The sequence below is a fragment of the Pseudophryne corroboree genome, chromosome 7 (assembly GCF_028390025.1).
Source record: "Pseudophryne corroboree isolate aPseCor3 chromosome 7, aPseCor3.hap2, whole genome shotgun sequence".
Taxonomy (NCBI): Eukaryota; Metazoa; Chordata; class Amphibia; order Anura; family Myobatrachidae; genus Pseudophryne; species Pseudophryne corroboree.
Genome location: NC_086450.1, coordinates 219,665,847 through 219,693,373, shown reverse-complemented (window position 1 = coordinate 219,693,373; position 27,527 = coordinate 219,665,847). Strand labels below are relative to the sequence as shown.

General features: G+C 46.1%; 1 pseudogene; it reads right to left on the bottom strand.

Moving 5' to 3' along the window:
* Positions 1-22,041: 22,041 nt before the first annotated feature.
* On the bottom strand, positions 22,042-22,160 carry LOC134946155 (5S ribosomal RNA; annotated as a pseudogene).
* Positions 22,161-27,527: the final 5,367 nt, after the last annotated feature.

Here is a 27,527-nt window from a genome sequence, read left to right as displayed (position 1 = left end):
CCCCGGGTGCCTGACTTAAACAAACCACCTCACCATCAGAATCCTCCTTGTCAATTTCCTCCCCAGCGCCAGCAACACCCATATCCTCCTCATCCTGGGGTACTTCAACAGAGACATCTTCAATTTGACTATCAGTAACTGGACTGCGGGTGCTCCTTCCTGCACTTGCAGGGGGCGTGCAAATGGTGGAAGGCGCAAGCTCTTCCCGTCCAGTGTTGGGAAGGTCAGGCATCGCAACCGACACAATTGGACTCTCCTTGGGGATTTGTAATTTAGAGGACCGCACAGTTCTTTGCTGTGCTTTTGCCAGCTTAAGTCTTTTCATTTTTCTAGCGAGAGGATGAGTGCTTCCATCCTCATGTGAATCTGAACCACTAGCCATGAACATAGGCCAGGGCCTCAGCCGTTCCTTGCCACTCCGTGTCGTAAATGGCATATTGGCAGGTTTACGCTTCTCATCAGACGCTTTCATTTTTGATTTTTGGGTCATTTTACTGAACTTTTGTTTTTTGGATTTTACATGCTCTCTACTATGACATTGGGCATCGGCCTTGGCAGACGACGTTGATGGCATTTCATCGTCTCGGCCATGACTAGTGGCAGCAGCTTCAGCACGAGATGGAAGTGGATCTTGATCTTTCCCTATTTTAACCTCCACATTTTTGTTCTCCATTTTTTAATGGCCCTCATTCCGAGTTGATCGGTCGCAAGGCGAATTTAGCAGAGTTACACACGCTAAGCCTACGCCTACTGGGAGTGTATCTTAGCTTCTTAAAATTGCGACCGATGTATTCGCAATATTGCGATTACAAACTACTTAGCAGTTTCAGAGTAGCTTCAGACTTACTCTGCCTGTGCGATCAGTTCAGTGCTTGTCGTTCCTGGTTTGACGTCACAAACACACCCAGCGTTCGCCCAGACACTCCTCCGTTTCTCCAGCCACTCCTGCGTTTTTTCCGGAAACGGTAGCGTTTTCATCCACACGCCCCTAAAACGCCGTGTTTCCGCCCAGTAACACCCATTTCCTGTCAATCACATTACGATCGCCGGAGCGATGAAAAAGCCGTGAGTAAAAATACTATCTTCATTGTTAAATTACTTGGCGCAGTCGCAGTGCGAATATTGCGCATGCGTACTAAGCGGATTTTCATTGCGATGCGATGAAAAATACCGACCGATCAACTCGGAATTAGAGATGAGCGGGTTCGATTTCTCTGAATCCGAACCCGCCAGAACTTCATGTTTTTTTTTCACGGGTCCGAGCGACTCGGATCTTCCCGCCTTGCTCGGTTAACCCGAGCGCGCCCGAACGTCATCATGACGCTGTCGGATTCTCGCGAGGCTCGGATTCTATCGCGAGACTCGGATTCTATATAAGGAGCCGCGCGTCGCCGCCATTTTCACACGTGCATTGAGATTGATAGGGAGAGGACGTGGCTGGCGTCCTCTCCGTTTAGAATAGATTAGAGAGACACTTGATTTACTAATTTTGGGGAGCATTAGGAGTACTCAGTACAGTGCAGAGTTTTGCTGATAGTGACCACCAGTTTTATTTATAATCCGTTCTCTGCCTGAAAAAAGCGATACACAGCACACAGTGACTCAGTCACATACCATATCTGTGTGCACTGCTCAGGCTCAGGCCAGTGTGCTGCATCATCTATTATCTATATATAATATTATATATATCTGTCTGACTGCTCAGCTCACACAGCTTATAATTGTGGGGGAGACTGGGGAGCACTACTGCAGTGCCAGTTATAGGTTATAGCAGGAGCCAGGAGTACATAATATATTATATAGTGAGTGACCACCAGACACACAGTGCAGTTTATTTAATATATCCGTTCTCTGCCTGAAAAAAGCGATACACACAGTGACTCAGTCAGTCACATACCATATCTGTGTGCACTGCTCAGGCTCAGGCCAGTGTGCTGCATCATCTATATATATTATATATCTGTCTGACTGCTCAGCTCACACAGCTTATAATTGTGGGGGAGACTGGGGAGCACTACTGCAGTGCCAGTTATAGGTTATAGCAGGAGCCAGGAGTACATAATATTATATTAAAATTAAACAGTGCACACTTTTGCTGCAGGAGTGCCACTGCCAGTGTGACTAGTGACCAGTGACCTGACCACCAGTATATATAATATTAGCAGTATACTATCTCTTTATCAACCAGTCTATATTAGCAGCAGACACAGTACAGTGCGGTAGTTCACGGCTGTGGCTACCTCTGTGTCGGCACTCGGCAGCCCGTCCATAATTGTATATACCACCTAACCGTGGTTTTTTTTTCTTTCTTTATACATACATACTAGTTACGAGTATACTATCTCTTTATCAACCAGTCTATATTAGCAGCAGACACAGTACAGTGCGGTAGTTCACGGCTGTGGCTACCTCTGTGTCGGCACTCGGCAGCCCGTCCATAATTGTATATACCACCTAACCGTGGTTTTTTTTTCTTTCTTTATACATACATACTAGTTACGAGTATACTATCTCTTTATCAACCAGTCTATATATTAGCAGCAGACACAATACAGTGCGGTAGTTCACGGCTGTGGCTACCTCTGTGTCGGCACTCGGCAGCCCGTCCATAATTGTATATACCACCTAACCGTGGTTTTTTTTTCTTTCTTTATACATACATACTAGTTACGAGTATACTATCTCTTTATCAACCAGTCTATATATTAGCAGCAGACACAGTACAGTGCGGTAGTTCACGGCTGTGGCTACCTCTGTGTCGGCACTCGGCAGCCCGTCCATAATTGTATATACCACCTAACCGTGTTTTTTTTTTCTTTCTTTATACATACATACTAGTTACGAGTATACTATCTCTTTATCAACCAGTCTATATATTAGCAGCAGACACAGTACAGTGCGGTAGTTCACGGCTGTGGCTACCTCTGTGTCGGCACTCGGCAGCCCGTCCATAATTGTATATACCACCTAACCGTGGTTTTTTTTTCTTTCTTTATACATACATACTAGTTACGAGTATACTATCTCTTTATCAACCAGTCTATATATTAGCAGCAGACACAGTACAGTGCGGTAGTTCACGGCTGTGGCTACCTCTGTGTCGGCACTCGGCAGCCCGTCCATAATTGTATATACCACCTAACCGTGGTTTTTTTTTCTTTCTTTATACATACATACTAGTTACGAGTATACTATCTCTTTATCAACCAGTCTATATATTAGCAGCAGACACAGTACAGTGCGGTAGTTCACGGCTGTGGCTACCTCTGTGTCGGCACTCGGCAGCCCGTCCATAATTGTATACTAGTATCCAATCCATCCATCTCCATTGTTTACCTGAGGTGCCTTTTAGTTGTGCCTATTAAAATATGGAGAACAAAAATGTTGAGGTTCCAAAATTAGGGAAAGATCAAGATCCACTTCCACCTCGTGCTGAAGCTGCTGCCACTAGTCATGGCCGAGACGATGAAATGCCAGCAACGTCGTCTGCCAAGGCCGATGCCCAATGTCATAGTACAGAGCATGTCAAATCCAAAACACCAAATATCAGTAAAAAAAGGACTCCAAAACCTAAAATAAAATTGTCGGAGGAGAAGCGTAAACTTGCCAATATGCCATTTACCACACGGAGTGGCAAGGAACGGCTGAGGCCCTGGCCTATGTTCATGGCTAGTGGTTCAGCTTCACATGAGGATGGAAGCACTCAGCCTCTCGCTAGAAAAATGAAAAGACTCAAGCTGGCAAAAGCAGTAGCACCGCAAAGAACTGTGCGTTCTTCGAATTCCCAAATCCACAAGGAGAGTCCAATTGTGTCGGTTGCGATGCCTGACCTTCCCAACACTGGACGTGAAGAGCATGCGCCTTCCACCATTTGCACGCCCCCTGCAAGTGCTGGAAGGAGTACCCGCAGTCCAGTTCCTGATAGTCAGATTGAAGATGTCAGTGTTGAAGTACACCAGGATGAGGAGGATATGGGTGTTGCTGGCGCTGGGGAGGAAATTGACCAGGAGGATTCTGATGGTGAGGTGGTTTGTTTAAGTCAGGCACCCGGGGAGACACCTGTTGTCCGTGGGAGGAATATGGCCGTTGACATGCCAGGTGAAAATACCCAAAAAATCAGCTCTTCGGTGTGGAGGTATTTCACCAGAAATGCGGACAACAGGTGTCAAGCCGTGTGTTCCCTTTGTCAAGCTGTAATAAGTAGGGGTAAGGACGTTAACCACCTCGGAACATCCTCCCTTATACGTCACCTGCAGCGCATTCATAATAAGTCAGTGACAAGTTCAAAAACTTTGGGTGACAGCGGAAGCAGTCCACTGACCAGTAAATCCCTTCCTCTTGTAACCAAGCTCACGCAAACCACCCCACCAACTCCCTCAGTGTCAATTTCCTCCTTCCCCAGGAATGCCAATAGTCCTGCAGGCCATGTCACTGGCAATTCTGACGAGTCCTCTCCTGCCTGGGATTCCTCCGATGCATCCTTGCGTGTAACGCCTACTGCTGCTGGCGCTGCTGTTGTTGCCGCTGGGAGTCGATGGTCATCCCAGAGGGGAAGTCGTAAGCCCACTTGTACTACTTCCAGTAAGCAATTGACTGTTCAACAGTCCTTTGCGAGGAAGATGAAATATCACAGCAGTCATCCTACTGCAAAGCGGATAACTGAGTCCTTGACAACTATGTTGGTGTTAGACGTGCGTCCGGTATCCGCCGTTAGTTCACAGGGAACTAGACAATTTATTGAGGCAGTGTGCCCCCGTTACCAAATACCATCTAGGTTCCACTTCTCTAGGCAGGCGATACCGAGAATGTACACGGACGTCAGAAAAAGACTCACCAGTGTCCTAAAAAATGCAGTTGTACCCAATGTCCACTTAACCACGGACATGTGGACAAGTGGAGCAGGGCAGGGTCAGGACTATATGACTGTGACAGCCCACTGGGTAGATGTATGGACTCCCGCCGCAAGAACAGCAGCGGCGGCACCAGTAGCAGCATCTCGCAAACGCCAACTCTTTCCTAGGCAGGCTACGCTTTGTATCACCGCTTTCCAGAATACGCACACAGCTGAAAACCTCTTACGGCAACTGAGGAAGATCATCGCGGAATGGCTTACCCCAATTGGACTCTCCTGTGGATTTGTGGCATCGGACAACGCCAGCAATATTGTGTGTGCATTAAATATGGGCAAATTCCAGCACGTCCCATGTTTTGCACATACCTTGAATTTGGTGGTGCAGAATTTTTTAAAAAACGACAGGGGCGTGCAAGAGATGCTGTCTGTGGCCAGAAAAATTGCGGGACACTTTCGGCGTACAGGCACCACGTACAGAAGACTGGAGCACCACCAAAAACTACTGAACCTGCCCTGCCATCATCTGAAGCAAGAAGTGGTAACGAGGTGGAATTCAACCCTCTATATGCTTCAGAGGTTGGAGGAGCAGCAAAAGGCCATTCAAGCCTATACAATTGAGCACGATATAGTAGGTGGAATGCACCTGTCTCAAGTGCAGTGGAGAATGATTTCAACGTTGTGCAAGGTTCTGATGCCCTTTGAACTTGCCACACGTGAAGTCAGTTCAGACACTGCCAGCCTGAGTCAGGTCATTCCCCTCATCAGGCTTTTGCAGAAGAAGCTGGAGGCATTGAAGAAGGAGCTAAAAGGGAGCGATTCCGCTAGGCATGTGGGACTTGTGGATGCAGCCCTTAATTCGCTTAACAAGGATTCACGGGTGGTCAATCTGTTGAAATCAGAGCACTACATTTTGGCCACCGTGCTCGATCCTAGATTTAAAGCCTACCTTGGATCTCTCTTTCCGGCAGACACAGGTCTGCTGGGGTTGAAAGACCTGCTGGTGACAAAATTGTCAAGTCAAGCGGAACGCGACCTGTCAACATCTCCTCCTTCACATTCTCCCGCAACTGGGGGTGCGAGGAAAAGGCTCAGAATTCCGAGCCCACCCGCTGGCGGTGATGCAGGGCAGTCTGGAGCGACTGCTGATGCTGACATCTGGTCCGGACTGAAGGACCTGACAACGATTACGGACATGTCGTCTACTGTCACTGCATATGATTCTCTCAACATTGATAGAATGGTGGAGGATTATATGAGTGACCGCATCCAAGTAGGCACGTCACACAGTCCGTACTTATACTGGCAGGAAAAAGAGGCAATTTGGAGGCCCTTGCACAAACTGGCTTTATTCTACCTAAGTTGCCCTCCCACAAGTGTGTACTCCGAAAGAGTGTTTAGTGCCGCCGCTCACCTTGTCAGCAATCGGCGTACGAGGTTACATCCAGAAAATGTGGAGAAGATGATGTTCATTAAAATGAATTATAATCAATTCCTCCGCGGAGACATTGACCAGCAGCAATTGCCTCCACAAAGTACACAGGGAGCTGAGATGGTGGATTCCAGTGGGGACGAATTGATAATCTGTGAGGAGGGGGATGTACACGGTGATATATCGGAGGGTGAAGATGAGGTGGACATCTTGCCTCTGTAGAGCCAGTTTGTGCAAGGAGAGATTAATTGCTTCTTTTTTGGGGGGGGTCCAAACCAACCCGTCATATCAGTCACAGTCGTGTGGCAGACCCTGTCACTGAAATGATGGGTTGGTTAAAGTGTGCATGTCCTGTTTTGTTTATACAACATAAGGGTGGGTGGGAGGGCCCAAGGACAATTCCATCTTGCACCTCTTTTTTCTTTTCTTTTTCTTTGCATCATGTGCTGATTGGGGAGGGTTTTTTGGAAGGGACATCCTGCGTGACACTGCAGTGCCACTCCTAGATGGGCCCGGTGTTTGTGTCGGCCACTAGGGTCGCTAATCTTACTCACACAGTCAGCTACCTCATTGCGCCTCTTTTTTTCTTTGCGTCATGTGCTGTTTGGGGAGGGTTTTTTGGAAGGGACATCCTGCGTGACACTGCAGTGCCACTCCTAGATGGGCCCGGTGTTTGTGTCGGCCACTAGGGTCGCTAATCTTACTCACACAGCTACCTCATTGCGCCTCTTTTTTTCTTTGCGTCATGTGCTGTTTGGGGAGGGTTTTTTGGAAGGGACATCCTGCGTGACACTGCAGTGCCACTCCTAGATGGGCCCGGTGTTTGTGTCGGCCACTAGGGTCGCTTATCTTACTCACACAGCGACCTCGGTGCAAATTTTAGGACTAAAAATAATATTGTGAGGTGTGAGGTATTCAGAATAGACTGAAAATGAGTGTAAATTATGGTTTTTGAGGTTAATAATACTTTGGGATCAAAATGACCCCCAAATTCTATGATTTAAGCTGTTTTTTAGTGTTTTTTGAAAAAAACACCCGAATCCAAAACACACCCGAATCCGACAAAAAAAATTCGGTGAGGCTTTGCCAAAACGCGTTCGAACCCAAAACACGGCCGCGGAACCGAACCCAAAACCAAAACACAAAACCCGAAAAATTTCAGGCGCTCATCTCTACTCGGAATGAGGGCCAATGTGTGGAATTATATGCCAGTATCAATAGCAATGGCCTACTACTATATATACTGCGCACAATTGAAATGCATCACAGGTATGGATGGATAGTATACTTGACGACACAGAGGTAGGTAGAGCAGTGTCCTTCCGTACCGTACTGCTATATATACTGGTGGTCACTGTGTCTGCAAAACTCTGCACTGTACTCCTCCTATATAATATACTGGTGGTCCCCAGTGCCCACAATAAAGCAGTGTGAGCACAGATATATGCAGCACATTGAGCACAGATATGGAGTGTTTTTCAGGCAGACAACGTATACTGGTGGTCACTGTCAGCAAAACTCTGCACTGTACTCCTCCTATATAATACAGCTGCTCCCCAGTCCCCACAATTAAGCAGTGTGAGCACAGATATATGCAGCACACTGAGCACAGATATGGAGTGTTTTTCAGGCAGACAACGTATACTGGTGGTCACTGGTCAGCAAAACTCTGCACTGTACTCCTCCTATATAATACAGCTGCTCCCCAGTCCCCACAATTAAGCAGTGTGAGCACAGATATATGCAGTACACTGAGCACAGATATGGAGTGTTTTTCAGGCAGACAACGTATACTGGTGGTCACTGGTCAGCAAAACTCTTCACTGTACTCCTCCTATTTAATATACTGGTGGTCCCCAGTGCCCACAATAAAGCAGTGTGAGCACAGATATATGCAGCACACTGAGAACAGATAAGGAGTGTTTTTCCGGCAGACAACGTATACTGGTGGTCACTGTCAGCAAAATTCTGTACTGTACTCCTCCTATATAATAGAGCTACTCCCCAGTCCCCACAATTAAGCAGTGTGAGCACAGATAAATGCAGCACACTGAGCACAGATATGGAGTGTTTTTCAGGCAGACAACGTATACTGGTGGTCACTGGTCAGCAAAACTCTGCACTGTACTCCTCCTATATAATATACTGGTGGTCCCCAGTGCCCACAATAAAGCAGTGTGAGAACAGATATATGCAGCACACTGAGCACAGATATGGAGTGTTTTTCAGGCAGATAACGTATACTGGTGGTCACTGTCAGCAAAACTCTGCACTGTACTCCTCCTGTATAATACAGCTGCTCCCCAGTCTCCACAATTAAGCAGTGTGAGCACAGATATATGCAGCACACTGAGCACAGATATGGAGTGTTTTTCAGGCAGACAACGTATACTGGTGGTCACTGTCTGAAGTACTCTGCACTGTACTCCTCCTATATAATACAGCTGCTCCCCAGTCCCCACAATTAAGCAGTGTGAGCACAGATATATGCAGCACACTGAGCACTGATATGGAGTGTTTTTCAGGCAGACAACGTATACTGGTGGTCACTGTCAGCAAAACTCTGCACTGTACTCCTCCTATATAATACAGCTGCTCCCCAGTCCCCACAATTAAGCATTAAGCACAAATATTATTAATAAACGGAGAGGACGCCAGCCACGTCCTCTCCCTAACATTTTCAATGCACGAGTGAAAATGGTGGCGACGCACGGCTGCTTATCTAAAATCCGAATCTCGCGAGAATCCGACAGCGGGATGATGACGTTCGGGCACGCTCGGGTTAACTGAGCCATACGGGAGAATCCGAGTATGCCTCGGACCCGTGTAAAATGGGTGAAGTTCGGGGGGTTCGGTTTCCGAGGAACCGAACCCGCTCATCACTAATATATATATATATATATATATATATAATACAATACAATACAGCCCGGGACTCCTCTGGTGACTCATGCGCCACGGTGCCCTCAGTAAGTAACTTGTAATAAAATGGAAAAATTCTGCGGCACTCAAGGTCTTACAACAAGCGATGTGTATTTGAGAAAATTCACGGCATGTTCCACCAACATTTCGGGGTATCCAACCCCTTGTCAAGGCGTAAGAAGTGAAAAATAAGTGTAAGGCACATATATATATATATATATATATATATATATATATATATATATATATATATATAGGGGTGTGAGGGGAACCACTGATCTGCAGTCATTCAAGCAGTGCATGCTGACAGGAGTCATGGAAGAACACTTACAGCACAGCCGGTAACAGGCAGGGGAAAGACAACCTGCTAGCATCTGTGGAAGACAGCGCAGATCCAGAGACAGTGAGAGCAGATCCAGAGAGCTCTGAATGTGTGTGGGGGGGAGCTGCATTTAACACACACACAGCACCTGACACACACATATACACACAAGCACAACATCAAACACACTAATATACACATGCAGCAACTGAAACACACACACACGGCATTTAACATGCACAGAACCTTCTCACACACACACATATATACTCGCAGCACCTGACACACACTCACATACATGCGCAGCACCTAACACACATACACATGCAACACCTGACACTCACATATACACGTGCAGCACCTGACACACACACATACTGTAGACGTGCAACACCTGAAACACACACATATACACGCGCAACACCTGACACACACACACACATATACACGTGCAACACCTGACACACACAAATGCGTGCAACAGCTGACACACTAATATAAACATGTAGCGCCTGACACACACAGACATGTAGCACATGACACACACATAGACACGTAGCACCTGACACACATACACAGGCAGCACCTGACACATATATACACATGGCATTTAACACACACACACAGCACCTGACACACACATACACTCGCAGCACCTCACACACACATATACACGCGCACCTGCCATGCACACATACACGCGCAGCACCTGCCACTCACATACATATATACGCGCAGCACCTGACACACACATATACATGCGCTGCACCTGACACACATATATACACGCGCAGCACCTGACACACACACATACATGCACAGCACCTGACACACACACCCACATACACGTTCAACACCTGACACACACGCGGCAACTGACGCATACAAACGCAGCACCAGACACACACATACACGCGCAGCACCTGACACACACACATATACGTGCAGCACCTGACACACACACACACACACACACACATATACTTGCGCAGCACCTGACACAGACACATACATGCGCAGCACCTGACACACATATACACACGCAACACCTTACACACACATATATACATGCACAACACCTGACACACACCCGCTCGCAGCAACTGATGCATACACACACATATACAGGCACAGCATCAGACGCACTAATATACACACGCAGTACTTGGCACACACACACATATATATGCATGTAGCATTTAACATACATATACACGCGCGGCACCTGGCACAAATACGTGGTACCTCACACAACTGACACACACGTATACGTACACGCGCGACACCTGACACACACGTATACGTACACGTGCAACACCTGACTGACACACACACGCGGCACCACACACACACACATGTACACGCGTGGCACCACACACGCGCAGCACCTGACACACACACATACATGCGCAGCACCTAACACTCACACCCACTTACACGTTCAACACCTGACACACACGTGACAGCTGATGCATACAAACGCAGCACCAAACACATACATACATACATGCGCACCAGACACACACATACGCGTGCAGCACCTGACACACACATATATACGCGCAGTACCTGAAACAATCATATATATGTGCAGCACCTGACACGCACACATATATATGCACAGCACCTGACACACACACACATATACATGTGCAGCACCTGACAAAGACACATACATGCGCAGCACCTGACACACATTTATACACGCAGTACCTGAAACAATCATATATATATATATGCACAGCACCTAACACACACACACACACACACACATAGCATTTGCGCAGCACCTGGCACACATGCACATATACACAGACATAGCATTTAACAAACACACACACATGTACATGTGCAGCACCTGACACACACACACACACACACACATACATGCGCAGCACCTGACACACACATATAAATGCACAACACCTTACACACACATATATACACGCACAACACCTGACACACACCCTTGTGTGGCAACTGTTGCATACACACGCAGCACCAGACACACACATATACAGGCACAGCATCAGATGCACTAATATACACACGCAGTACTTGGCACACACACATAATAAATGCATGTAGCATTTAACACACATATACACGCACGGCACCTGGCAAACATGTGGCACCTCACACAACTGACACACACACACACGTGTATGTACACGTGCGACACCTGACACACACGCGTCACCTCTCTTACACACACTTACACGCGCGGCACCACACACACACACATAAACACACAGCACCTGACACACATCTATACACGCAGTACCTGAAACAATCATATATATGCACAGCACCTGACACACACACATGTAGCATTTACACAGCAAGTGGCACATATACACAGATGTAGCATTTAACAAACACACACATATACACGCGTGGCACCTGACACACACATACATGCGCAACAGCACCACTTACACACATGGGTATATGTACATGCGTGGCACCTGACATACACGCGCGCGCGCTCGGCCCCTGAAACACACGTATATATATGCGCGCCACCTGACACATATATGCGCGCCAACTGACACACACATATATATGCGTGCCACCTGACACACATATATATGCGCGGCACCTGAAACACACACATATATATACGCACGGCACCTGAAACACACAGATACTGTATATAATAGTGATGAGCGCCTGAAATTTTTCGGGTTTTGTGTTTTGGTTTTGGGTTCGGTTCCGCGGCCGTGTTTTGGGTTCGACCGCGTTTTGGCAAAACCTCACCGAATTTTTTTTGTCGGATTCGGGTGTGTTTTGGATTCGGGTGTTTTTTTTCAAAAAACCCTAAAAAACAGCTTAAATCATAGAATTTGGGGGTCATTTTGATCCCATATTATTATTAACCTCAAAAACCATAATTTCCACTCATTTTCAGTCTATTCTGAATACCTCACACCTCACAATATTATTTTTAGTCCTAAAATTTGCACCGAGGTCGCTGGATGACTAAGCTAAGCGACCCTAGTGGCCGACACAAACACCTGGCCCATCTAGGAGTGGCACTGCAGTGTCACGCAGGATGTCCCTTCCAAAAAACCCTCCCCAAACAGCACATGACGCAAAGAAAAAAAGAGGCGCAATGAGGTAGCTGTGTGAGTAAGATTAGCGACCCTAGTGGCCGACACAAACACCGGGCCCATTTAGGAGTGGCACTGCAGTGTCACGCAGGATGTCCCTTCCAAAAAACCCTCCCCAAACAGCACATGACGCAAAGAAAAAAAGAGGCGCAATGAGGTAGCTGTGTGAGTAAGATTAGCGACCGTAGTGGCCGACACAAACACCGGGCCCATCTAGGAGTGGCACTGCAGTGTCACGCAGGATGGCCCTTCCAAAAAACCCTCCCCAAACAGCACATGACGCAAAGAAAAAAAGAGGCGCAATGAGGTAGCTGACTGTGTGAGTAAGATAAGCGACCCTAGTGGCCGACACAAACACCGGGCCCATCTAGGAGTGGCACTGCAGTGTCACGCAAGATGTCCCTTCCAAAAAACCCTCCCCAAACAGCACATGACGCAAAGAAAAAAAGAGGCGCAATGAGGTAGCTGTGTGAGTAAGATTAGCGACCGTAGTGGCCGACACAAACACCGGGCCGATCTAGGAGTGGCACTGCAGTGTCACGCAGGATGTCCCTTCCAAAAAACCCTCCCCAAACAGCACATGACGCAAAGAAAAAAAGAGGCGCAATGAGGTAGCTGACTGTGTGAGTAAGATAAGCGACCCTAGTGGCCGACACAAACACCGGGCCCATCTAGGAGTGGCACTGCAGTGTCACGCAGGATGTCCCTTCCAAAAAACCCTCCCCAAACAGCACATGACGCAAAGAAAAAAAGAGGCGCAATGAGGTAGCTGTGTGAGTAAGATTAGCGACCGTAGTGGCCGACACAAACACCGGGCCCATTTGGGAGTGGCACTGCAGTGTCACGCAGGATGTCCCTTCCAAAAAACCCTCCCCAAACAGCACATGACGCAAAGAAAAAAAGAGGCGCAATGAGGTAGCTGTGTGAGTAAGATTAGCGACCCTAGTGGCCGACACAAACACCGGGCCCATCTAGGAGTGGCACTGCAGTGTCACGTAGGATGTCCCTTCCAAAAAACCCTCCCCAAACAGCACATGACGCAAAGAAAAAAAGAGGCGCAATGAGGTAGCTGTGTGAGTAAGATTAGCGACCGTAGTGGCCGACACAAACACCGGGCCCATTTAGGAGTGGCACTGCAGTGTCACGCAGGATGTCCCTTCCAAAAAACCCTCCCCAAACAGCACATGACGCAAAGAAAAAAAGAGGCGCAATGAGGTAGCTGACTGTGTGAGTAAGATAAGCGACCCTAGTGGCCGACACAAACACGGGCCCATTTAGGAGTGGCACTGCAGTGTCACGCAGGATGTCCCTTCCAAAAAACCCTCCCCAAACAGCACATGACGCAAAGAAAAAGAAAAGAAAAAAGAGGTGCAAGATGGAATTGTCCTTGGGCCCTCCCACCCACCCTTATGTTGTATAAACAAAACAGGACATGCACACTTTAACCAACCCATAATTTCAGTGACAGGGTCTGCCACACGACTGTGACTGATATGACGGGTTGGTTTGGACCCCCCCGAAAAAAGAAGCAATTAATCTCTCCTTGCACAAACTGGCTCTACAGAGGCAAGATGTCCACCTCATCATCATCCTCCGATATATCACGGTGTACATCCCCCTCCTCACAGATTATCAATTCGTCCCCACTGGAATCCACCATCTCAGCTCCCTGTGTACTTTGTGGAGGCAATTGCTGCTGGTCAATGTCACCGCGGAGGAATTGATTATAATTCATTTTAATGAACATCATCTTCTCCACATTTTCTGGATGTAACCTCGTACGCCGATTGCTGACATGGTGAGCGGCGGCACTAAACACTCTTTCGGAGTACACACTTGTGGGAGGGCAACTTAGGTAGAATAAAGCCAGTTTGTGCAAGGGCCTCCAAATTGCCTCTTTTTCCTGCCAGTATAAGTATGGACTGTGTGACGTGCCTACTTGGATGCGGTCACTCATATAATCCTCCACCATTCTTTCAATGGGGAGAGAATCATATGCAGTGACAGTAGACGACATGTCCGTAATCGTTGTCAGGTCCTTCAGTCCGGACCAGATGTCAGCATCAGCAGTCGCTCCAGACTGCCCTGCATCACCGCCAGCGGGTGGGCTCGGAATTCTGAGCCTTTTCCTCGCACCCCCAGTTGCGGGAGAATGTGAAGGAGGAGATGTTGACAGGTCGCGTTCCGCTTGACTTGACAATTTTCTCACCAGCAGGTCTTTCAACCCCAGCAGACTTGTGTCTGCCGGAAAGAGAGATCCAAGGTAGGCTTTAAATCTAGGATCGAGCATGGTGGCCAAAATGTAGTGCTCTGATTTCAACAGATTGACCACCCGTGAATCCTTGTTAAGCGAATTAAGGGCTCCATCCACAAGTCCCACATGCCTAGCGGAATCGCTCCGTGTTAGCTCCTCCTTCAATGTCTCCAGCTTCTTCTGCAAAAGCCTGATGAGGGGAATGACCTGACTCAGGCTGGCAGTGTCTGAACTGACTTCACGTGTGGCAAGTTCAAAGGGCAGCAGAACCTTGCACAACGTTGAAATCATTCTCCACTGCGCTTGAGACAGGTGCATTCCACCTCCTATATCGTGCTCAATTGTATAGGCTTGAATGGCCTTTTGCTGCTCCTCCAACCTCTGAAGCATATAGAGGGTTGAATTCCACCTCGTTACCACTTCTTGCTTCAGATGATGGCAGGGCAGGTTCAGTAGTTTTTGGTGGTGCTCCAGTCTTCTGTACGTGGTGCCTGTACGCCGAAAGTGTCCCGCAATTCTTCTGGCCACCGACAGCATCTCTTGCACGCCCCTGTCGTTTTTTAAATAATTCTGCACCACCAAATTCAAGGTATGTGCAAAACATGGGACGTGCTGGAATTTGCCCATATTTAATGCACACACAATATTGCTGGCGTTGTCCGATGCCACAAATCCACAGGAGAGTCCAATTGGGGTAAGCCATTCCGCGATGATCTTCCTCAGTTGCCGTAAGAGGTTTTCAGCTGTGTGCGTATTCTGGAAAGCGGTGATACAAAGCGTAGCCTGCCTAGGAAAGAGTTGGCGTTTGCGAGATGCTGCTACTGGTGCCGCCGCTGCTGTTCTTGCGGCGGGAGTCCATACATCTACCCAGTGGGCTGTCACAGTCATATAGTCCTGACCCTGCCCTGCTCCACTTGTCCACATGTCCGTGGTTAAGTGGACATTGGGTACAGCTGCATTTTTTAGGACACTGGTGACTCTTTTTCTGAGGTCTGTGTACATTTTCGGTATCGCCTGCCTAGAGAAATGGAACCTAGATGGTATTTGGTACCGGGGACACAGTACCTCCAACAAGTCTCTAGTTGGCTCTGCAGTAATGATGGATACCGGAACCACGTTTCTCACCACCCTGGATGCCAAGGCCTCAGTTATCCGCTTTGCAGTAGGATGACTGCTGTGATATTTCATCTTCCTCGCAAAGGACTGTTGGACAGTCAATTGCTTGGTGGAAGTAGTAAAAGTGGTCTTACGACTTCCCCTCTGGGATGACCATCGACTCCCAGCAGCAACAACAGCAGCGCCAGCAGCAGTAGGCGTTACACGCAAGGATGCATCGGAGGAATCCCAGGCAGGAGAGGAATCATCAGAATTGCCAGTGACATGGCCTGCAGGACTATTGGCATTCCTGGGGAAGGAGGAAATTGACACTGAGGGAGTTGGTGGGGTGGTTTGCGTGAGCTTGGTTACAAGAGGATGGGATTTACTGGTCAGTGGACTGCTTCCGCTGTCACCCAAAGTTTTTGAACTTGTCACTGACTTATTATGAATGCGCTGCAGGTGACGTATAAGGGAGGATGTTCCGAGGTGGTTAACGTCCTTACCCCTACTTATTACAGCTTGACAAAGGGAACACACGGCTTGACACCTGTTGTCCGCATTTCTGTTGAAATACCTCCACACCGAAGAGCTGAATTTTTTGGTATTTTCACCAGGCATGTCAACGGCCATATTCCTCCCACGGACAACAGGTGTCTCCCCGGGTGCCTGACTTAAACAAACCACCTCACCATCAGAATCCTCCTGGTCAATTTCCTCCCCAGCGCCAGCAACACCCATATCCTCCTCATCCTGGTGTACTTCAACACTGACATCTTCAATCTGACTATCAGGAACTGGACTGCGGGTGCTCCTTCCAGCACTTGCAGGGGGCGTGCAAATGGTGGAAGGCGCATGCTCTTCAAGTCCAGTGTTGGGAAGGTCAGGCATCGCAACCGACACAATTGGACTCTCCTTGTGGATTTGGGATTTCGAAGAACGCACAGTTCTTTGCGGTGCTACTGCTTTTGCCAGCTTGAGTCTTTTCATTTTTCTAGCGAGAGGCTGAGTGCCTCCATCCTCATGTGAAGCTGAACCACTAGCCATGAACATAGGCCAGGGCCTCAGCCGTTCCTTGCCACTCCGTGTGGTAAATGGCATATTGGCAAGTTTACGCTTCTCCTCCGACAATTTTATTTTAGGTTTTGGAGTCCTTTTTTTACTGATATTTGGTGTTTTGGATTTGACATGCTCTGTACTATGACATTGGGCATCGGCCTTGGCAGACGACGTTGCTGGCATTTCATCGTCTCGGCCATGACTAGTGGCAGCAGCTTCAGCACGAGGTGGAAGTGGATCTTGATCTTTCCCTAATTTTGGAACCTCAACATTTTTGTTCTCCATATTTTAATAGGCACAACTAAAAGGCACCTCAGGTAAACAATTGAGATGGATGGATACTAGTATACAATTATGGACGGACTGCCGAGTGCCGACACAGAGGTAGCTACAGCCGTGGACTACCGTACTGTACTGTGTCTGCTGCTAATATAGACTGGTTGATAAAGAGATGTAGTAGTATGTATGTATAAAGAAGAAAGAAAAAAAAACCACGGGTAGGTGGTATACAATTATGGACGGACTGCCGAGTGCCGACACAGAGGTAGCTACAGCCGTGAACTACCGTACTGTACTGTGTCTGCTGCTAATATAGACTGGTTGATAAAGAGATGTAGTAGTATGTATGTATAAAGAAGAAAGAAAAAAAAAACACGGGTAGGTGGTATACAATTATGGACGGACTGCCGAGTGCCGACACAGAGGTAGCTACAGCCGTGAACTACCGTACTGTACTGTGTCTGCTGCTAATATAGACTGGTTGATAAAGAGATGTAGTAGTATGTATGTATAAAGAAGAAAGAAAAAAAAACCACGGGTAGGTGGTATACAATTATGGACGGACTGCCGAGTGCCGACACAGAGGTAGCTACAGCCGTGGACTACCGTACTGTACTGTGTCTGCTGCTAATATAGACTGGTTGATAAAGAGATGTAGTAGTATGTATGTATAAAGAAGAAAGAAAAAAAAACCACGGGTAGGTGGTATACAATTATGGACGGACTGCCGAGTGCCGACACAGAGGTAGCTACAGCCGTGGACTACCGTACTGTACTGTGTCTGCTGCTAATATAGACTGGTTGATAAAGAGATGTAGTAGTATGTATGTATAAAGAAGAAAGAAAAAAAAAACACGGGTAGGTGGTATACAATTATGGATGGACTGCCGAGTGCCGACACAGAGGTAGCTACAGCCGTGAACTACCGTACTGTGTCTGCTGCGACTGGATGATAAATAATGATATAAAAAATATATATATATCACTACTGCAGCCGGACAGGTATATATTATATAATGACGGACCTGCTGGACACTGTCTGTCAGCAGAATGAGTTTTTTATAGAATAAAAAAAAAAAACACCACACAAGTGAAGTCACACGACGAGTGTTTAACTTTTTCAGGCAATCACAATATAGTATACTACTAACTATACTGGTGGTCAGTGTGGTCAGGTCACTGGTCAGTCACACTGGCAGTGGCACTCCTGCAGCAAAAGTGTGCACTGTTTAATTTTAATATAATATGTACTCCTGGCTCCTGCTATAACCTATAACTGGCACTGCAGTGCTCCCCAGTCTCCCCCACAATTATAAGCTGTGTGAGCTGAGCACAGTCAGATATATATACATAGATGATGCAGCACACTGGGCTGAGCAGTGCACACAGATATGGTATGTGACTGAGTCACTGTGTGTATCGTTTTTTTCAGGCAGAGAACGGATATATTAAATAAAACTGCACTGTCTGGTGGTCACTGTGGTCAGTCACTAGTAAACTCTGCACTCTCTACACTTCTACAGTACTCCTAAACTCCAGTAAATCAGGTCAATCTCTCTCTCTCTCTCTCTCTCTTCTAATCTGAATGGAGAGGACGCCAGCCACGTCCTCTCCCTATCAATCTCAATGCACGTGTGAAAATGGCGGCGACGCGCGGCTCCTTATATAGAATCCGAGTCTCGCGAGAATCCGACAGCGTCATGATGACGTTCGGGCGCGCTCGGGTTAACCGAGCAAGGCGGGAGGATCCGAGTCTGCTCGGACCCGTGAAAAAAACCATGAAGTTCGGGCGGGTTCGGATTCAGAGAAACCGAACCCGCTCATCTCTAGTATATATATACGCAGTACCTGACCCACACATATATATATAAGCACGGCACCTAACACACATACACGTACACACAATGCATTTCACACATGCCCCCAGCCTTAGTCACAGGCTGCTGCCGCCTACCCCCTCCCTGTATCATCTGCAAAGGCAGCAAAGTATTTTGACCAAAGCTAAAATATAACAATTCTGTTTAGTAAATAAAATTATTTTTGCATTTTGCACAGAACAGTGATGTTATACGAACATTTTCATTAAACATTTCAAAAAATCAAATGTTTATTCTTACAGTGAAATTTTTACATTTCTGAATTAAAAAAATAAATTTAATAAAAGCTATGAAATTTCATAGACAAAAAACCTTACGGTTTCACATGTCCCATTAAGGCTTCTTAGACATGATCATGAAATTTCAGAAACCTGTTGTAACTCTTCCACTCAAACTACAAAAAGCAATGAAATTCCGATCATTAAGGCTGACGCCTTAATGGACGTGTTCCTTGCGCAATACAGATATGGTATGCCATCACAGCCTATGGGTAAGTGCAGATTCAGCACTCTCACAGAGTGAGATTGCTGTCACTCACACAATGGTGGAGCTGCTAATTCACAGATTTGTGTGCTCATTGGAATACACACATGCAGTATATGCAACTGAAGGTCTGAGCAGAAGACAAAGCTGCTCGGATGAGGTAAGAGTGTTGTTGATTGGAGGGAGGAGACAGAGCAGTGTGGATGGGGGAACAGAAGTGTGTGGATAGAGGGAATACTAAGCAGCACTGATGGGGGGGACAAAGAAACACAGGATAATTCAGACTGCAGCGGCAGTGATCGCCGCCACAAAGTCTTTGTGTTCAATCCACCGAGCTCTTTTTCTATAGCGCTATGTTTTGTGTCCTCTCTCTCTTCCCGTTCTTCAGCCTCCGGCCTGCGGGTTCAGCATCCGTCGTTGCTAGGCAACGGGCGCTCGGGCACAGCGTGGAGGTCGCGGAACGTCATCTCCAGGCGCCTCCCCCATGCCGGACAAGGAGTTTTGGGTCTGCACGCACGGGTGTCGTGGCGGGTTTTTCTTCTTCCTATAAAGGTGAGTGGGATTCTTTTCTTTTCTTTTTTCTTTCACATCTTGAGAAAGGGGTTGAACTCCCTGAAACGTTGATAGAGGGATTATTGTATTTAATACACTGACTTTTCAGCAGTCCCCGAGTGCCGCAGTTTCTTTCGTCACTTATATATATATATATATATGGCGTGGTGAGAGTATGGCGCCACGAGTATATGTGTATAGGCCGGCTATAATGTTTAAAAATATATACACATAAAATATATTAGCCACAAAATGTAGACACTCCTTTAGGAATAAAAGGCGTCAGCTGACCCCAATATATAGGCAGTGATAAGCTGCCTGTTAGTTAAAAATGTGCAAGGGAGGGTTGGGGTAATAGCGACTCACAGTGTCTACGCATAAAAGGATATATATATGAAGAAACAATAAAAATACGTATGTCTAAAAAACAGGGGGAAATTTATTACAAATTATAAAAATACAAATTATAATTACAATAAGAGAATTGTATATTTTTTGGATGGTCTAAAAAAGTGTAGAGAAAATATAAAAGTATAAGGGTTGGATTTAAAACATGAATTTAAACTAATAAAACATAGAAAACATAACTGGAACAATAAAAAATATAAAAATATTTTCAGATAAGAGAAAGGTGCTTATCTTAAAAAAGGAAGGTCACTTGAGGTATGCCCAACGCGTTTCGTCCATCTGACTTCATCAAGGGGTAGAGGGCTACTGAGCAGACATTCTATTTATAGCCAGAGTGATTAACAATGTAACTGTGACATCACTTCCTGTTTGGAACTACTTGGTTAAACAATTAGAAACGGCATCATAAAAACTAAGGTCCATATGTTGCCAGAGATAGATCTAGGGAGCTTAGACTTCATGGGATGAGTTTAGTTGAAAAACGAGTGTTTTAAATGGTATTACAATATAGAATAGAGAAAGATATGTCCAGGAGCGCTTTTGCCCCACTTCCGCCCCGCTTCCTGTGGCCGATTCCGCGTACTGCGCATGCGCGCGGTGCCCCATTTCCGGTCCTCGCGTCTCTTAGTAGGCATTGCGCTGCCACACTTCCTGTGCATAGCGCATGCGCACGGCGGTCCGTTTCTGCATCTCTGTGTGGGCGCTGTGCAGCTTGTGTCTTAAGTGGTGGTTGGACCAATTGAGTTGTCAATCATCACGGCGGCCATCTTTAAGGAGCCAGATTAGGCAGGACACGTTCATTGAGTGATTTTTACGGCTTATTCCGATATACATAGAAAAAACAAATAAAGCAAAGATTAATAACTTATAGGTTGTTCAGTTCGTCACAGGGTTTGGGGCATAGAGAAGGTTATATTGGAAGGAGATCATACTACTTAATAATTAATTTTCAGAAGTATATATATATGAAATAAGTTAAGTAACTTGCTAACTGCGCTATTTATATATTAGTGAAGCATTTATATATAAAACTTTATTTATTATTAGAAGGCCAATGTATGGTGTTTTAATAGTGCTTATCAAATAAAGAATAAATATTTGTTTCAGTACATTGTGCTTATAGTGCGTTGAATTTTTCAGTGATGGATAAATACGAATAAAAAGTGCACCTGCCACAAGGGGGTGGAGGAGTGTTAAACTGTGTACATAGGTGTACATATAAGTTATTGGTGTAATAATTAAAATACTGGACAGAGCGTAAGATTAGATATATTGCACAGTTTTATCTATGCAATATAATCGTGTATTATGTGAGATTGGACAAGGGTGGTCAATGAGCCCGTATTTATGTCAATATTTTACATTGCTGGTGTGTCGTGGGCTAAATATATCTCACATTGTACAGTACCCAATCTTCCCAAGTGGTTCCCCGCTTGGTACTATTTGGGCCCTACACTGCTTAGCTTCCAAGATCGGGCGAGATTGGGCGTCCGCCAGTGTGGTATGACTGTATCTCGTGGATAAGTAACTGAGTCGCACAGCAATCTGAATTTATTAACATGACAGGCAAATTAACAATTTATACAGGTGCTTCATATTGTGATTCAGGTTAAATAAAGTGCTAAGTGCATAGGGGTTCGAGATATACAGTGAGAAAAATAGGTGAAAATATGATTGAAGGAATAAGACCAGGATTTAGCTTTTCTTCATAGGAACGGTGCGATCTCATATCCTTCGTTAAATCCCAATGGATGGGTAGTTTTCAGCTGGAAGATCCAGTACATCTCTCTCTGGGACAGCTTCTTCGCTAGGTCTCCTCCTCTTTCGCCATTTGTAACGTGTTCAATTGCCTTAAAGGACAGTTCTTCCGGGTTGGACTGATGTTCTTGTTTAAAATGTCTGTAGAGTAAATGTGTTTCCGATTTGTTCTTTATGCTACGTATGTGTTCTTGAATCCTGATTTTCAACGTCCGCTTTGTTTTGCCTACATACTTTTTGTGACATGTGCATTCCATGAGGTATATGATTGACGTGCTATTACAGTTCATAAAGTCTTTGATTTTAAATTCTTTGGTACCACCGGTGTTGCTGAAAGTCCTCCTATTAGGGTTCAGGAATCTACAGATATTGCAATGTCCACATTTGTATGCTCCAACGCATTTTGGAAGAGAGCGTGGATTGTCTTCTGATGGTAGTGCTCGTAGCATACTTGGTGCGAGAATGTCCTTAAGATTTCTAGATTTACGGAAGATCAGCTCAGGTTGTGCAGGTAGAATTTCCTTAAGGATGGGATCCATCAGGAGTATGCCCCAGTGTGTTTTTAATGAGGTTCTGATGGAGTGTTCATGGCTGTTATAGGTTGTTACGAAGGAGACGGACTCCTTCCTCTCTGTTTTTTCTTTGTAGGTAAGTAATTGTTCTCTCTCCAGGTTTTTTGTTCTCTCCATGGCTCCGTCCAGTATAGTTTTAGGGTAATTCTTTTCTTCGAACCTTTTCCTGTAAATTCCAAGTTGTGCTTCGCATATATATATACACTGCTCAAAAAAATAAAGGGAACACTAAAATAACACATCCTATATCTGAATGAATGAAATATTCTTATTAAATAATTTGTTCTTTACATAGTTGAATGTGCTGACAACAAAATCACACAAAAATTATCAATGGAAATCAAATTTATTAACCCATGGAGGTCTGGATTTGGAGTCACCCTCAAAATTAAAGTGGATAAACACACTACAGGCTGATCCAACTTTGATGTAATGTCCTTAAAACAAGTCAAAATGAGGCTCAGTAGTGTGTGTGGCCTCCACGTGCCTGTATGACCCCCCTACAATGCCTGAGCATGCTCCTGATGAGGTGGCGGATGGTCTCCTGAGGGATCGCCTCCCAGACCTGGACTAAAGCATCCGCCAACTCCTGGACAGTCTGTGGTGCAACGTGGCGTTGGTGGATGGAGCGAGACATGATGTCCCAGATGTTCTCAATTGGATTCAGGTCTGGGGAACGGGCAGGCCAGTCCATAGCATCAATGCCTTCGTCTTACAGGAACTGCTGACACACTCCAGCCACATGAGGTCTAGCATTGTCTTGCATTAGGAGGAACCCAGGGCCAACCGCACCAGCATATGGTCTCACAAGGGGTCTGAGGATCTCATCTCGGTACCTAATGGCAGTCAGGCTACCTCTGGCGAGCACACGGAGGGCTGTGCGGCCCCCCAAAGAAATGCCACCCCACACCATTACTGACCCACTGCCAAACCGGTCATACAGGAGGATGTTGCAGGCAGCAGAACGTTCTCCTTGGCGTCTCCAGACTCTGTCACGTCTGTCACATGTGCTCAGTAAGAACCTGCTTTCATCTGTGAAGAGCACAGGGCGCCAGTGGCAAATTTGCCAATCTTGGTGTTTTCTGGCAAATGCCCCAAAATTAATTATCTTATGAGAAACGTAAAATTGGCAATATGCCACTCACAACATGAAGTGGCAAGGAAAAACTAAGGCTTGTCCTATGTTCATGACTGGTGGTTCAGCTTCTCATGAAGATGGAAGACCTCCTCCCTCTCGAAAAATTTTAAAAAATGTAAGCTTGTTAAAAAGCAAAGGAAAAAACAACTGTGCGTTCAAAGATAATACAACTCTCCAAGGAGAGTCCAAGTGTGTCTGCAGTTATGATGTCTAGGCCTGGCCTTCCCAAGACTGTATGGAAAGAGGTGGATCCTACCACCATTTGCACGCCCCCTGCAAGTGCTGGGAGGAGCACTGCCAGTTCACTTGCTTATATTGAGACTGAGAATGTCACTGTAGAAGTACACCAGGATGAGGAGAATATTGGTGTAGCTGGCACTGAGGAGGAAGTTGACGATATGGATTCTGATGGTGATGTGGTTTGTGTGAATAAGGCACCAGTGGAGACAGTTGTTGGCCATGTGATGAAAAAGTCCATTGTCATGCTTGGGAAAAATACAAAAAAAAAAATCACCTCTTCAGTGTGGAATTATTTCTCTGTGAGCATGAGGATGAGAACACTGAAGGGGGTGAGGAATTGGAGGATGAGGACGACATCTTGCCTCTGTAGAGCCAGTTTGTGCAAAGAAAGATTAATTGCTTCTTTTTTTGTGGGGGCCCAAACAAAGCAATAATTTCAGCCACAGTCGTGTGGAAGACCCTGTCACTGAAATTATTGGTTTGTTGAAGTGTGCATGCCCTGTTTATACAACATAAGGGTGGGTGGGAGGGCCCCAAGGACAATTCCATCTTGCACGTATTTTCTTTGTATTCCACATCATTCCAAGGGTGCTTCCCTATATGCAGGGCTGTAACTAGGGGAGCTAAGGGGGCATGTGCCCCGGGTGCAGGATTTGAGGAGGTGCCAAGGAGTTACAGAGGAGCAGGGTTTTTTTATACTGGCAGTGCTGAGCTGCGCTGCTCCAGTGAGACAGCAGACAGCTCCCGGGGCAATGTATCTGACCCACCTCTCTGCCAGCAGCTGGCTCCGATGCTGCGCCGATGAGCTCCAGTACCTGGGATCTCCCCTATGCTGGCTAATGTCTTAAACTCTCTTCTTTGCCATGCAGTGCTGTGACTAGCATGCAGTGCAATGTACAAGCTATAGAAGCGAACTGTGCTCCCAGTTAGCAGTATCAACCTCCGCTTTGCCTCGCCGGATGGGGGAATTTGGTGTAGCTTATAGGGGGGTGTAGAGTAGTGATGTAGTGTGCCATAGAGGGTATGTAGTGTAGTAATGTATTGCAGTATATAGAGGCATGTAGTGCACTGATGTGGTGTAGCATATAAGGGGATGTAGTGCAGTGCATAGGGGCATGTAGTGTAGTGATGTAGTTCAGTGTTTAGGGGAAGTAGTATAGTGATGTAGTGCAGTGGATAGGGGAATGTACTGCAGTGATGAAGTGTTATGGTATAGTGCAATGTATGGGGATACACAGAGGAGCATGTAGTTGAACATGCTGGCAGGGCATGTGATGCATAGGGCATTTGAGGCACATAGGTGAATATTGTCCAATAGTATCCCCTTTTTAATTTTTTTTTATAATCTGATTATTTTAGTCTGACAGGGTTTTTCTTTATTTTTTTTATTTTTTTGTCTGTGTGGGGGAGCCAAATTACTGCCTTGCCTCGGGTGACGAAAATTCTAGTTTTGGCCCTGCTATATGGGGTGCTGCCCTCTGCCCTATAAGTCCAGGGGTACTGCCCTACTGCCATTTAAGTCCAGGGGTGCTGTTGCCTTTCTGCTGTGCTGTGTAATTATCCAGGGCTGCTGCCTATGCTGTATAATTCCAGGGGTGTTGACTATCTGCTGTACAAGTCCAGAGGAGCTGCTGTATATAATTCCAGGGGTGCTGCTGTGCATATTCCTAGTTTTAAATTAAAGCCTAGAGCAGAATATGAAACAAGCTTCAACATCACAACCAGATTTATGAAAACATATAGCCACAAAGGTGGAAATGGAAATTGCAATTTTGACAAAGTGCTTTCCAATATAGTGGAAAGAGACAACATTTGTGGCCAAAGTCAGTCAAAATCAGAAGAGACAGAATTGTAATTTAACGGAACGTGACATGGCAACATCTCCTACTTCATTTTCTTTGGCAATTGCCAAAGTTAACTAGATTTTCCAAGCATACCAATGTCTATATGTCTGCCATATAATTCCAGAGGTGCCCTTACTGAACCCACTCATCTCTAGTAGATATATCTTCTAGTATGCAATCTGTACCAATCATTAGAGAGGTTTTTCTCAATTATTTTATGTAAGGGACTCAAATGAATGGCTCCAATTAGTCAACCTTAATTTTTATTTATTACTAATGTTCCATAATAATAACCACAAGAGTGACCCCAATTAACCTCGTAGTTTACCGCAGACCGCAAAGTTCCAATCATTGGTTAGAATGGAGGAGCGCTCTCCTCCATTCTAGCCAGTGCGTTCCTCCTAATTGACAGGCTAGGAGCGCAGTCAATCATGAGAGCGCCATGATGTGGCGCTCCCTGATTGGCTGGCGGGACCTTCAGTGACCAAAGTCATGGGGGGTCCAGGAATTCGGGGAAAAGGGTTCCAAGTGTAAACATGGAACCTCTTTAGTGGTGTGGATCGGGTTTCCGGTTTGTTATATTATTCAAGTCCCTGGATTACATCGGAAAAGAAAAGTACAGATCTACACGGGATTGGTTGTAAGTATAATTTTTATTTGACAGGTACCCCGTGGATTCTACTTGATAAGGGGACCGAGGGGCTCTGTGGGACACTAGGTAAGTATGTGAGTGTATAAGTGGGCATGTATGTAAATTAAAGTCTTACTTACACGGTGTGTGTATTTTTTTGTTTTTTTGGTTTTTTTGTTGTTGTTGTAGAACTACAGGTACCAGCAGGCACGCTATTTTCCCGCATGCTGGTACTTGTGGTTCTCCAAGTACCAGATTGTGGGAGAGACTTGCTGGGACTTGTAGTTCTACCACAAAAAACAATATTATTTTTTTTACACAAAGGCTATCAGCCACCCATCCACCGCCTAGGGATGAAAGGGACAGCCTCGGGCTTCACCCCTGGCCCTTGGGTGCCTGGAGGGGGGAATCCTTGATTTAAAGGGGTCCCAACTCCTCCAGAGAAACCCAGCCAGGGGTGACTAGTTGGGGGGGTAATGCCACGGCCGCAGGGACCTATATAAAAGTTTCCCCCAGCTGTGGCATTATCTCTCTGGCTAGTGGAGCCCGGTGCTGGTTTAAAAAATATGGGGGACCCTACATCTTTTCTCCCCCATTTTTTTGAACCAGGACCAGACACAGAGCCCGGTGCTAGTTGTATAAATATGGGGGCACCCTACACATTTTTTCCTCTGTATTTTTACAACTAGGACCGGCTCA